This window comes from Eulemur rufifrons, chromosome 1, assembly GCF_041146395.1.
Source record: "Eulemur rufifrons isolate Redbay chromosome 1, OSU_ERuf_1, whole genome shotgun sequence".
In the NCBI taxonomy this organism is placed as follows: domain Eukaryota; kingdom Metazoa; phylum Chordata; class Mammalia; order Primates; family Lemuridae; genus Eulemur; species Eulemur rufifrons.
The window spans coordinates 457163-466324 of record NC_090983.1 but is presented as its reverse complement, the minus strand read 5'-3'; the positions used below and the strand labels follow the sequence as shown (position 1 = coordinate 466324).

The 9162-nt window shown below is 48.5% G+C and overlaps 1 long non-coding RNA gene and 1 pseudogene across 1 annotated transcript; one reads left to right on the top strand and one right to left on the bottom strand.

Moving 5' to 3' along the window:
- Positions 1-20: 20 nt before the first annotated feature.
- Positions 21-6006, top strand: LOC138381092 (uncharacterized). The gene is made up of 4 exons (XR_011233038.1): positions 21-116; positions 2481-2631; positions 4270-4396; positions 5842-6006. It is a non-coding gene; the product is annotated as an uncharacterized lncRNA (long non-coding RNA).
- On the bottom strand, positions 3761-4085 carry LOC138381076 (elongin-C pseudogene; annotated as a pseudogene).
- Positions 6007-9162: the final 3156 nt, after the last annotated feature.

Here is a 9162-nt window from a genome sequence, read left to right as displayed (position 1 = left end):
AAAATTTCATGTCACAGAAAGGTGAAAAAGTCCTGAGAATCCCTGGAATCTAGAAAGCAGTTAGTAACCTTTGCTGTTACTCTTGGGGACATCCAAGCTGCCTGGACAGTTTTTAGGTGAAGCTCTTTTATTTATTTATTTAATCCTTTTTTATCCCCCCACGCCAGAGTGCAGTGGCATCATAGCTCACTGCAACCTCAAAATCCTGGGCTCAAGGAATCCTGCCTCAGCCTCCCGAGTAGCGGGGACTACAGGCATGCGCCACCATGCCTGGCTAATTTTTCCTTTTTTTTTTTTTTTTGTTGTTGAGACAGAGTCTCACTTTGTTGCCCAGGCTAGAGTGAGTGCCGTGGCGTCAGCTTAGCTCACAGCAACCTCAGACTCCTCGGCTTAAGCGATCCTACTGCCTCAGCCTCCCGAGTAGCTGGGACTACAGGCATGCGCCACCATGCCCGGCTAATTTTTTTTCTATATAGATTTTTAGTTGTCCATATAATGTCTTTCTATTTTTAGTAGAGACGGGGTCTAGCTCAGGCTGGTCTCGAACTCCTGACCTTGAGCGATCCACCCGCCTCGGCCTCCCAGAGTGCTAGGATTACAGGCGTGAGCCACCGCGCCCGGCCTAATTTTTCTATTTTTTATAGCGAGGGGGTCTTGCTGTGTTGCTCTCACTGGTCTTGAACTCCTGGGCTCCAGGGATCCTCCCTCCTTGGCCTACCGAAGTCCTAGGATTACAGGCGTGAGCCACCGCACCCAGCCAATTTGTTGTATGAAATGTCCAATTTTGAATCAAAAGCATAGTTTCTTATATCTCAAAAAAGAAGCAGTACAATTACTCAAAGTATGCGCCTAAACTATCGACATAGTTTTGCCATCTTAACAGTAGCTTGTTGATGCCAGCAGCCAAGAAGCCTGGAGAGCCAGTGGTGATGAAATCGTGAAAGGCGTTTTCCACAGCTTGTTGAGAATTTAATATTTTTCCTTGCAAGAAGTGGTCCAAAGCCTGGAAGAAGTGGTAGTCAGTTGGTGCAAGGGCTGGTAAATATAGTGGATGACAGAGAGTGTCCAAGTCCAGCCTCTGTAGTTTGAGCAGTGTTGCTTGTGCAACATGTGGTCGAGCCTTGTCTTGCAGGAGGATTGGTCAGTCTCTATTGACTAATCTTGGCTGCTTAATCGTAAGCATCCTCATCATTTCATCCAACTGGTTGCAGTAGACATCCGCTGTAATTGATTGACCAGGTTTCGTGAAGCTGTAGTGGATAATAACAGCGCTAGATCACCAAACAGACACCATTAGCTTTGTTTGGTGAATATTTGACTTTGGACTGTGTTTTGGCACTTTATCCAACCATTGTGCTGAATGCTTGCAATTGTTTAAAAGAATGCATTTTTCATCACACGTAATACAGTGTAGAAATGGTTCACCCTTATTTCGAGACAGCAAAGAAAGGCTAGCTTCGAGACGATTTCTCTTCTGATGCTCGTTTAATTCACGTGGAACCCATCTATCCAGCTTCTTTACCTTGCTGATTTGTTTCAAGTGGTCCAATATTGTTGGAATAGTAACGTCAAACCTTGCAGCAAATTCATGCATAGGTTGAGGTGGATTTGCTTCCACTACAGCTTTCAGCTCATTATCCACCTGGGTCTCAGGTCACCCACCTGGCTCATTTTCAAGATTAAAATCACCAGGATGGAACTTCTCAAACGATTGACGTACTGTGTTCATTAGCCACATCCTTTCCAAACACTTCATTGATATTTTGAGCTGTCTGTGCTGCATTGATTCTATGATGGAACTCATATTCAAAAATAACACAAATTTTTGACTTATCCATGGTTTCATAAAAATTGCTCTAACAACAACAACAAAAAAAATTGTGGCCGGGCATGGTGGCTCACGCCTGTAATCCTAGCACTCTGGGAGGCCGAGGTGGGAGGATCGCTCAAGCTCAGGAGTTCGAGACCAGCCTGAGCAAGAGTGAGACCCCCGTCTCTACTAAAAATAGAAATTAACTGGACAACTAAAAATATATACAAAAAATTAGCCGGTCATGGTGGCGCATGCCTGTAGTCCCAGCTACTCGGGAGGCTGAGGCAGGAGGATCGCTTGAGCCCAGGAGTTGGAGGTTGCTGTGAGCTAGGCTGACGCCATGGCACTCACTCTAGCCTAGGCAACAGTGCGAGACTCTGTCTCCAAAAAAAAATTTTGACAGATAATCAAAATCCAAAACGTGTGTTTCAAAGAATGAGGCTGTACCTTCACAATAAAAAAAAAGAAAAAAAAAAAGTGTCAAAGTGAGATGTCAGAGATATCAACTGTCAAACTCAGTACATAAGGAAATTGGATATTCCATACTTAATAACCTAATATTTCTGATGTCTAAAATACTGGTATCTATTTGAGCCAAATTGTCAGTTGTGAGCTAGACATCACTTTCTAGCTTAGCAGAGGAAAAGCTAGAAACTATGTTTTCCAGAATCGCGTCTATGCAGCTCTGTGTTGGAGTTTGCCGGTGCGAGCACTCCGAATGCTAAGGCCACTAACCCTGGGAGGCAGTCACAGCCAGAGCGTGGGGGACGTCTGGAGAGCGTTTGAGAACCACCTGCGTCACTGCTGCAGACCAGCAGGTAGGTGGGAGCTTTCTGGTGCTGTGATGGCTTCCTGGTGAGCAGCTCGAGCACTGTGGTCACACGTATTCGGCTCAGAATAAATCTCTTTAAATGATTTTACAGGGTTTGGGTTCTTTTTCTTTGACAATACCTAGCGTATGTTTTCCTGAGAGCACCCTGCCTGATTCAGGTTTGGGGTCTGGAAGGATGGTTTGCTTTCAGTCCGTAATGTTGAGCTTGGCCATGTGCCTCCCAAAGGCTCATGTCGTGTTCAGAGCTGGCGTGGGCCTGCTTGAGGCAGCAGCTTTAAAATTTGTTTTGTGGTTCATCCATCCCTTCCTGCGCCCAACGTGAAAACAGCTGTGTGCAGTTAGTGTTGACCTTTCACCCCAGATCCCGGCACATGAAGTGCAGTCACCGCAGCTCATAGGTAATGTCAACCCAGCACAGGACCGAGGCAGGGAAAAAAATCAACGGAGGTTTCATGAAGCCAAAGTTGAGAAAACTCAGACCACAGACAAGCTGTGGCTGTTTTCTGGAAGGGGAAGTTGGAACCTTCAGCATTTAAAGGCACATGGAGAGAAAGGAAAGGAGGGGAAGCTGCCCATGCAAAATTGTTACATTCTTGAGAGGCCCAGGACATTTACCTTTTACATAAAATAAGAATGTTAGAAGAGAAAAAGAAAGTGAGGAAGCAGGAATCACGCAGATGTCCCTGGGCGGGCGGAAGAATGCCGGATTCCATCTTGTCTCCGGTTATGTTACCTGTAACGATAAACTTGCAATTCATATTAGTGTGGAATCCCACAGGCTTTAGTTTTAGGTGCCAGACATGGTTGCAGTTTGCATGTCCTTGTTCATGGGAGATCAGCGAGGTATTTCCTTAACGAATGATCTGTGGGACCAGTTCTTCACAGGGGCCTGAAGCCTTTTTTTGTTCATTTCTGTTTGTGAAAATGTCCTTAATTTGTTGATGTAGCAAACAAATTTCAACCCTGATTGATATGCAAAAACGTAAGATAATCTGCTGTGTAATGAACTTTATGGTTCAGTTGCATACAGGCAACATGCTATGTACAGAAAAATTACTAACGGAACTACAGGTATTAAGTACTAAAAATTGACAGTCTATCATTGTTTATTCTATTTAACAATCTCGGAAGTTCGCAGCCATCAGCAGTCCCAGTGCAATGGGGAATTCAGGAATCTCCGTGGTTCGTTAGTGTAGGGAACCTTGTAGATAAAATATGCACATAGCTTTGATAGCACATGTGAAGGCAGCTCTCTACAATTGCCCTCATTGGTTTCGTTCTCAGCAAACTGACCTGGGCGCTCAGCGTGGCTTTTGTTGTTCCTGCTGTTAGCACATGTTCTCTTTTTACAATGAATTCGTGACCATCAGGAGGTATCGACTGGACACACGTGACTTCAGGGCCTTCACAGCCACCGTAGGTTTTCTCCTCTCCATCCATCATGTTTTTAGGAAACTGTCCTTTTCTTCCCCAGGAACTCCCGTAGTTTCTTGTCAGCCCCGCAGGCCAGCCACTGCAGCCACCGCCGGCCCGAGTGCCACCACAGCCCCTGCTCCGGGGCATTCACCGTCCCTCTGCATGAGGAGCCGGGCGGGGCTGTCTGAGACTGATGTCCTTTCTGCAGTAGGACCAGCAAGAAGTGACTGTTGGGACTTGGAAGTCACTGAGACTTTGGGATCGTCTGTTACCACAGCACAACCCAGTGAAAGCTGACAAATACTAAGAATGGTCCTTAATCCTGTCTTTCATAGGTAAGGAACAAAGGAATGTCCCTTTGTCTCACTGAGGTCTCTTGCTGTAAAATGTCCACCTTGTTGCTGTCCAAAGCATGGGGGGTCCGAGTGAGTGAGAGAGCCTTGCTGGGGTCAGGCAGGGCTCCAGGACGGCCTGTGTCCGGCGCGTGGCACCCGCCTGGCAGAGGGAGAAACACAGTTCGCCAGGCTTGTGAACGCGTCCCTTCCTGCTCACCTGTGGGGGGGGAGGGGAAGGTGGAACCGGCTGGCTGAGCCTGTGTGCTGGGGGGAGGGGCTGCCGCAGGAATTGCTCAAACTGCACAGACATTTGTTACTGAGACACAAGAAGCAGATTTTCTTCAGCCTGTCCCGACAGGGCAAACCTCTCTTATCCAGGTGCTTTAACTGCCGGTCCCAGAGTGCCAACCCAGCTGCCGCTCGGAGCATCAAGATATTTAATTATCTGGCCTTATATGAAGTCCAGATTTAGCTGAGAGCTACTTCTGCTCAGCGTGTGACTGGCCCCATTGGACAAATTTCAATGACCCATATATATATATATATATATATATACACACACACACACACACACACATATATATATATACACATATATATATATATTTTTTTTTTTTTGAGACAGAGTCTCGCTCTGTCACCCTGGCTAGAGTGCCGTGGCGTCAGCCTAGCTCACAGCAGCCTCAAACTCCTGGGCTCCAGTGATCGTCCTGCCTCAGCTTCCCAAGGAGCTGGAACTACAGGTGCGCACCACCACACCCAGCTAATTTTTCTATTTTCAGTAGAGATGGGGTCTCGCTCTTGCTCAGACTGGTCTTGAACTCCTGACCTCAACGATCAGCCTCCCAGAGTGCTAGGATTACAGGCATGAGCCACTGTGCCTGGGCCCCTATATATTTTTTTTTAATAATCCTGTCCCTTAACTAACTGCTTGACCTTTTGAGTTGTTTCCCAGAAATGGTGGATTTTCTACAAGGCAGAGGAGTTGAAATTCTGAAGGCTCTTGGGCAGATTCCTGACACGAGGACTCACCATCCCCCACAACCTGCCCCCAAAGCACTGCTGTGGCCCCTTAGTAGGTCTACCACCGCCTGCCCCAAGGCACAGGGCCCCTCCTTTAAAACCCCAAGGTCTCTGTTAGTTGGAGAGACGGATTTGAGGTGGCTTCTCCCATTCTCCTGCAAGATGAGTCTGTGTATTAAAAGTCCCTTTCTCACTTGGCAGTCCTCTTTGTCTCAGTAACTGCATCTTTGTGCAGTAAGCAGCTGAACCTAGACTGAAACTCCCTTGCGGTTTGGACAAGTGATGTCAAGCGTTGGGTCCACACCTGAGCAGTTCCCTTGGCTTTTCCTTCATGATCACAAGATGACCGCAGCATCCAATCTCGACGGCATGGCCTGCCACGGGCAGAGGAGAGCCCTGTGGGTAAACATTCGTCTCTGTAGTTCTGCCTCCCCGGCAATGAAGTCTGGGGCCTGAGTTCCAGCACAGCGTGCCCGGGAGCGGCAGGAACCAAAGTCTGTCCGCACGACCGCGTGGCCTGATGGGCGGACACGAGGGCGTCCACCTCGTGGGTGAAACGTCGGGCTGCTGGGATCTGCTTCCGGATGCACCGGGTCTGTAGAGACACAGGTGGAGTAAAATTGGCCACAAGCTGATAATTGCTGGAACTGCCGGGTGGGCATGTAGGGCGTTAGGTTCTGTTTCCACGTGTTTCAGATTTTCCACTAAACACGTAAAGCGGCAGGAAAGCCCTTTGCTAGTCCCTGTTCCTTAGTGCGCTGCGGCTCCGTCCCACAGGGATGGTGTCAGCATTGCTAACTGCCCACCAGAGCCCTCGCCGTCGTCTGCTCAGGCTTCTGTACAAAATACTGGGACCCGCTGGCTGAAACAACAGGAGTTTGTCTTTCACAGTTCTGGAGGCGGGAAGTCCAGGAGCAGGTGCCCGCAGGGCTGCCGCCTGGTGAGGGCTCTCGGGTTGGGTTGCAGATGGCGCCTTCTCACCGTGTCCTCACGTGGCAAGGAGAGTGCTCTGCTGTGTCTTCCTCTTCTCATGAGGACCCCAGCCTGATGACCTCGCTTAACCCTAATTAGCTCCTTAAAGGCCCTGCCTCCAAACACAGTCACGTTAGGGGCTAGAGAGTCACCATCTGCATGTTGGAGGGACGAAGTTCAGTCCACAGTACTCTCTCCCCGAAGAACAGGACTGCGCTGAGCCTGCCGGCCGCGTTTCCCAGCCCTCCTTGCAGTTAGACGTTAGACTACATCACCTCCAACGGGACGCGAGCAGACGTGGCAGGTGCTCCTTCAGGCAGCAGGCTGGCGTCCCCCCAGTCTCTCCCCACCACACCCCCGTTGCAGCCCAGCCTCGACCACTCAGACAGCAGCAAGGCCTTTGGGGGCAGATGCTACCAGGCTAGATGGACTCTGGGCCCCTGAGGGACCCTGTGGAGCTGCCCGCCTCCCGCACTGTTGCCACTGCAGCTGTGACGGAGCGAAACACAATTCTGTCTTCTAAGCCACTGCGTTACGGCTGGGCTTTGCTGCAGTAGCTTAGCTTTCCCTACACTACTGGCTTCCAACTGGGGGCGATTTTGCCCCAAGGAAACGTTTGGTGATGTCTGGGGACGTTGTGATTGGGCTGGGGTAGCATGTGGTGGGGAGAGGCCGGGATGCTGATAAACATCCAGTGACGCACAAGACGGTACCACACAACGAAGAGTTTCATCCCAAAATGTCCATTGCGCCCAGACTGAGAAACTTGCTCTAAGTATACAGCAGCAGAGAGAAAGACGGCCAGGGGGTTTTCTCTCCGGCAGTTTCCAAAACAGGGTTCTTGCAAGAGTTTGTCATTTTTTTTTTGTATGAATGAAGAAACATAAAAACTGATACCGGGGAGAAGTTATTTTCAATATATGATATATGAGGGACCAATGCCCTCAATAATAAAAAATTTATGTTTTTAGATGAAAGACATGAAGACCAGTTTCTTTACAGGGAATTAATAAGAGACATAAAGATGGAAATGGCAGAAGAAATACAGATAGGCAACAGATACATTAAAAAATATATATTTAGCCTCACTTAAAATTGAAAAAATAGAGTTAAAACATTGAGGGTTGGCAAAATGTGTAGAAAATATAGTCAGTGAGCATGTCAGTTGGAACCTTCCCCTGGGGCAGTTTGTTTAAAAGTATCAGCACTTAAAAGTTGCAGCCAGCAGTGCTATTTCTAATAATTTATCCTGAAGAGCTACGAGACACTGTGGTAGCTTACAGACGGCCACTGTTCCACAGGGAGCAGGTCTACCCACATCTATCCCCAAAGGCCGAGGGAACAGAGAGGCTGAAGGAGGCTGAGAAATCCAGTTTCTCAGAGGGAAGCACTCAGCAGAAACTCCTGAACAGAAGCCATGTTGGACCCCACACGCTGTTCCCCAGACCTGAGGCTCACAGACCACATGGGTGACTGCCCAGGACAATTGAAGTCAACCCCTCGGGAAAAGGCAAGAATGTGAACCTGTCTGAGGCAGGTTTACGGTACGGCACAGAGTAAAGTAGAGGCATTCCTGGGGCCAGAGCCCACATGGTGGGGTAGCATCCAAGATGGAGCTGCTGTGGCCTCCACAGCCACAGTCCTTGCTACTTCTCCCATTGTTTGGTGGGGGTCTAATTCCCCTCCCCCGGAACCTAGGTTGGCCCCAGTGACTTGTTTGACCAATAGAATGTAGTGAGGTGATGTCTTAGGGCCACCAAGGTGAGGTCACAAGAGTCTTGCAGCCTCCACCCGGGCCTCCTGGAACTCACTCTGGAAGCCCTGAGTGGCCAGGTAAGATGTACCATTACCTGGGACTGCTTTGCTGGAGAGGCCACATGAGGTGTTCTGGTCCACGGGGCCAAGTGAAAGCATTCTTGTAGCCATCCCAGTGATCTCTGTGCTACCACACAGAACAGAAGAACCACCCAGCTGAGCCCCGATGAAATTCCTGACTCAAACTGTGCCATATAATAAAATGTTTCTTTTAGCCCACTAAGTTTTCAGGTAGTCTGTTATGCAGGGACAGACAACTGGAGCAGTCACACACAGCTGGATGCATAAGCAGGTTCTCCGAAGCATTATTTATCATAAAACCTGGAAACTAAATAGTGTACGTCATTAAGGAGTTTGTTAAAGTAGGATACGCCAACACAATGAAATATATCTAGTCAACAGGATGAAGTCGCATGTTACCAATGCAGACCCTTGGGCTCTCTATGCAATAGAAATTAACGAGAGGCCAAAGGGGAACCAAAGGCAAGACTTTATTGGGGCTCATGTTCCAAGTAAGGCAGGCGGCACAAGGGAAAAACCCTCAGGCTGCTTCCTTGACTGTTGAGGGAGAGTTTTAAAGAGGCTCAGGCAGGAAAAGGGTGCCATGTAAAGATGTAGAGGTGGAGATTTTCTTGAGCCTGCGTGGTTCCATTACATGCTTCATATGTTGTATGTCTCACTAGCATGTTACATATCCACCCCTGGGTGTGACTTTTAGCATTAAAATGAGATTATAATGAGGGCAAAGTCAGGTTAAGATCAGTGTGGGGGTCTCTGGCAGCCAGGTCCTTTATCAGCTGGAGTCAGCATCTTACTTTGGTGATCTTGGAAAAACATTACTCAGGAGACAAGACGGTTTGGCCCCCTCCTTATGTGGGCACGGCCTGAATTCCAGCGGCCAGGAGGTCATTGGTTTTTTTGTTCTTCTGTTGTTACCTAGTCTGGGTCTTGCAGCC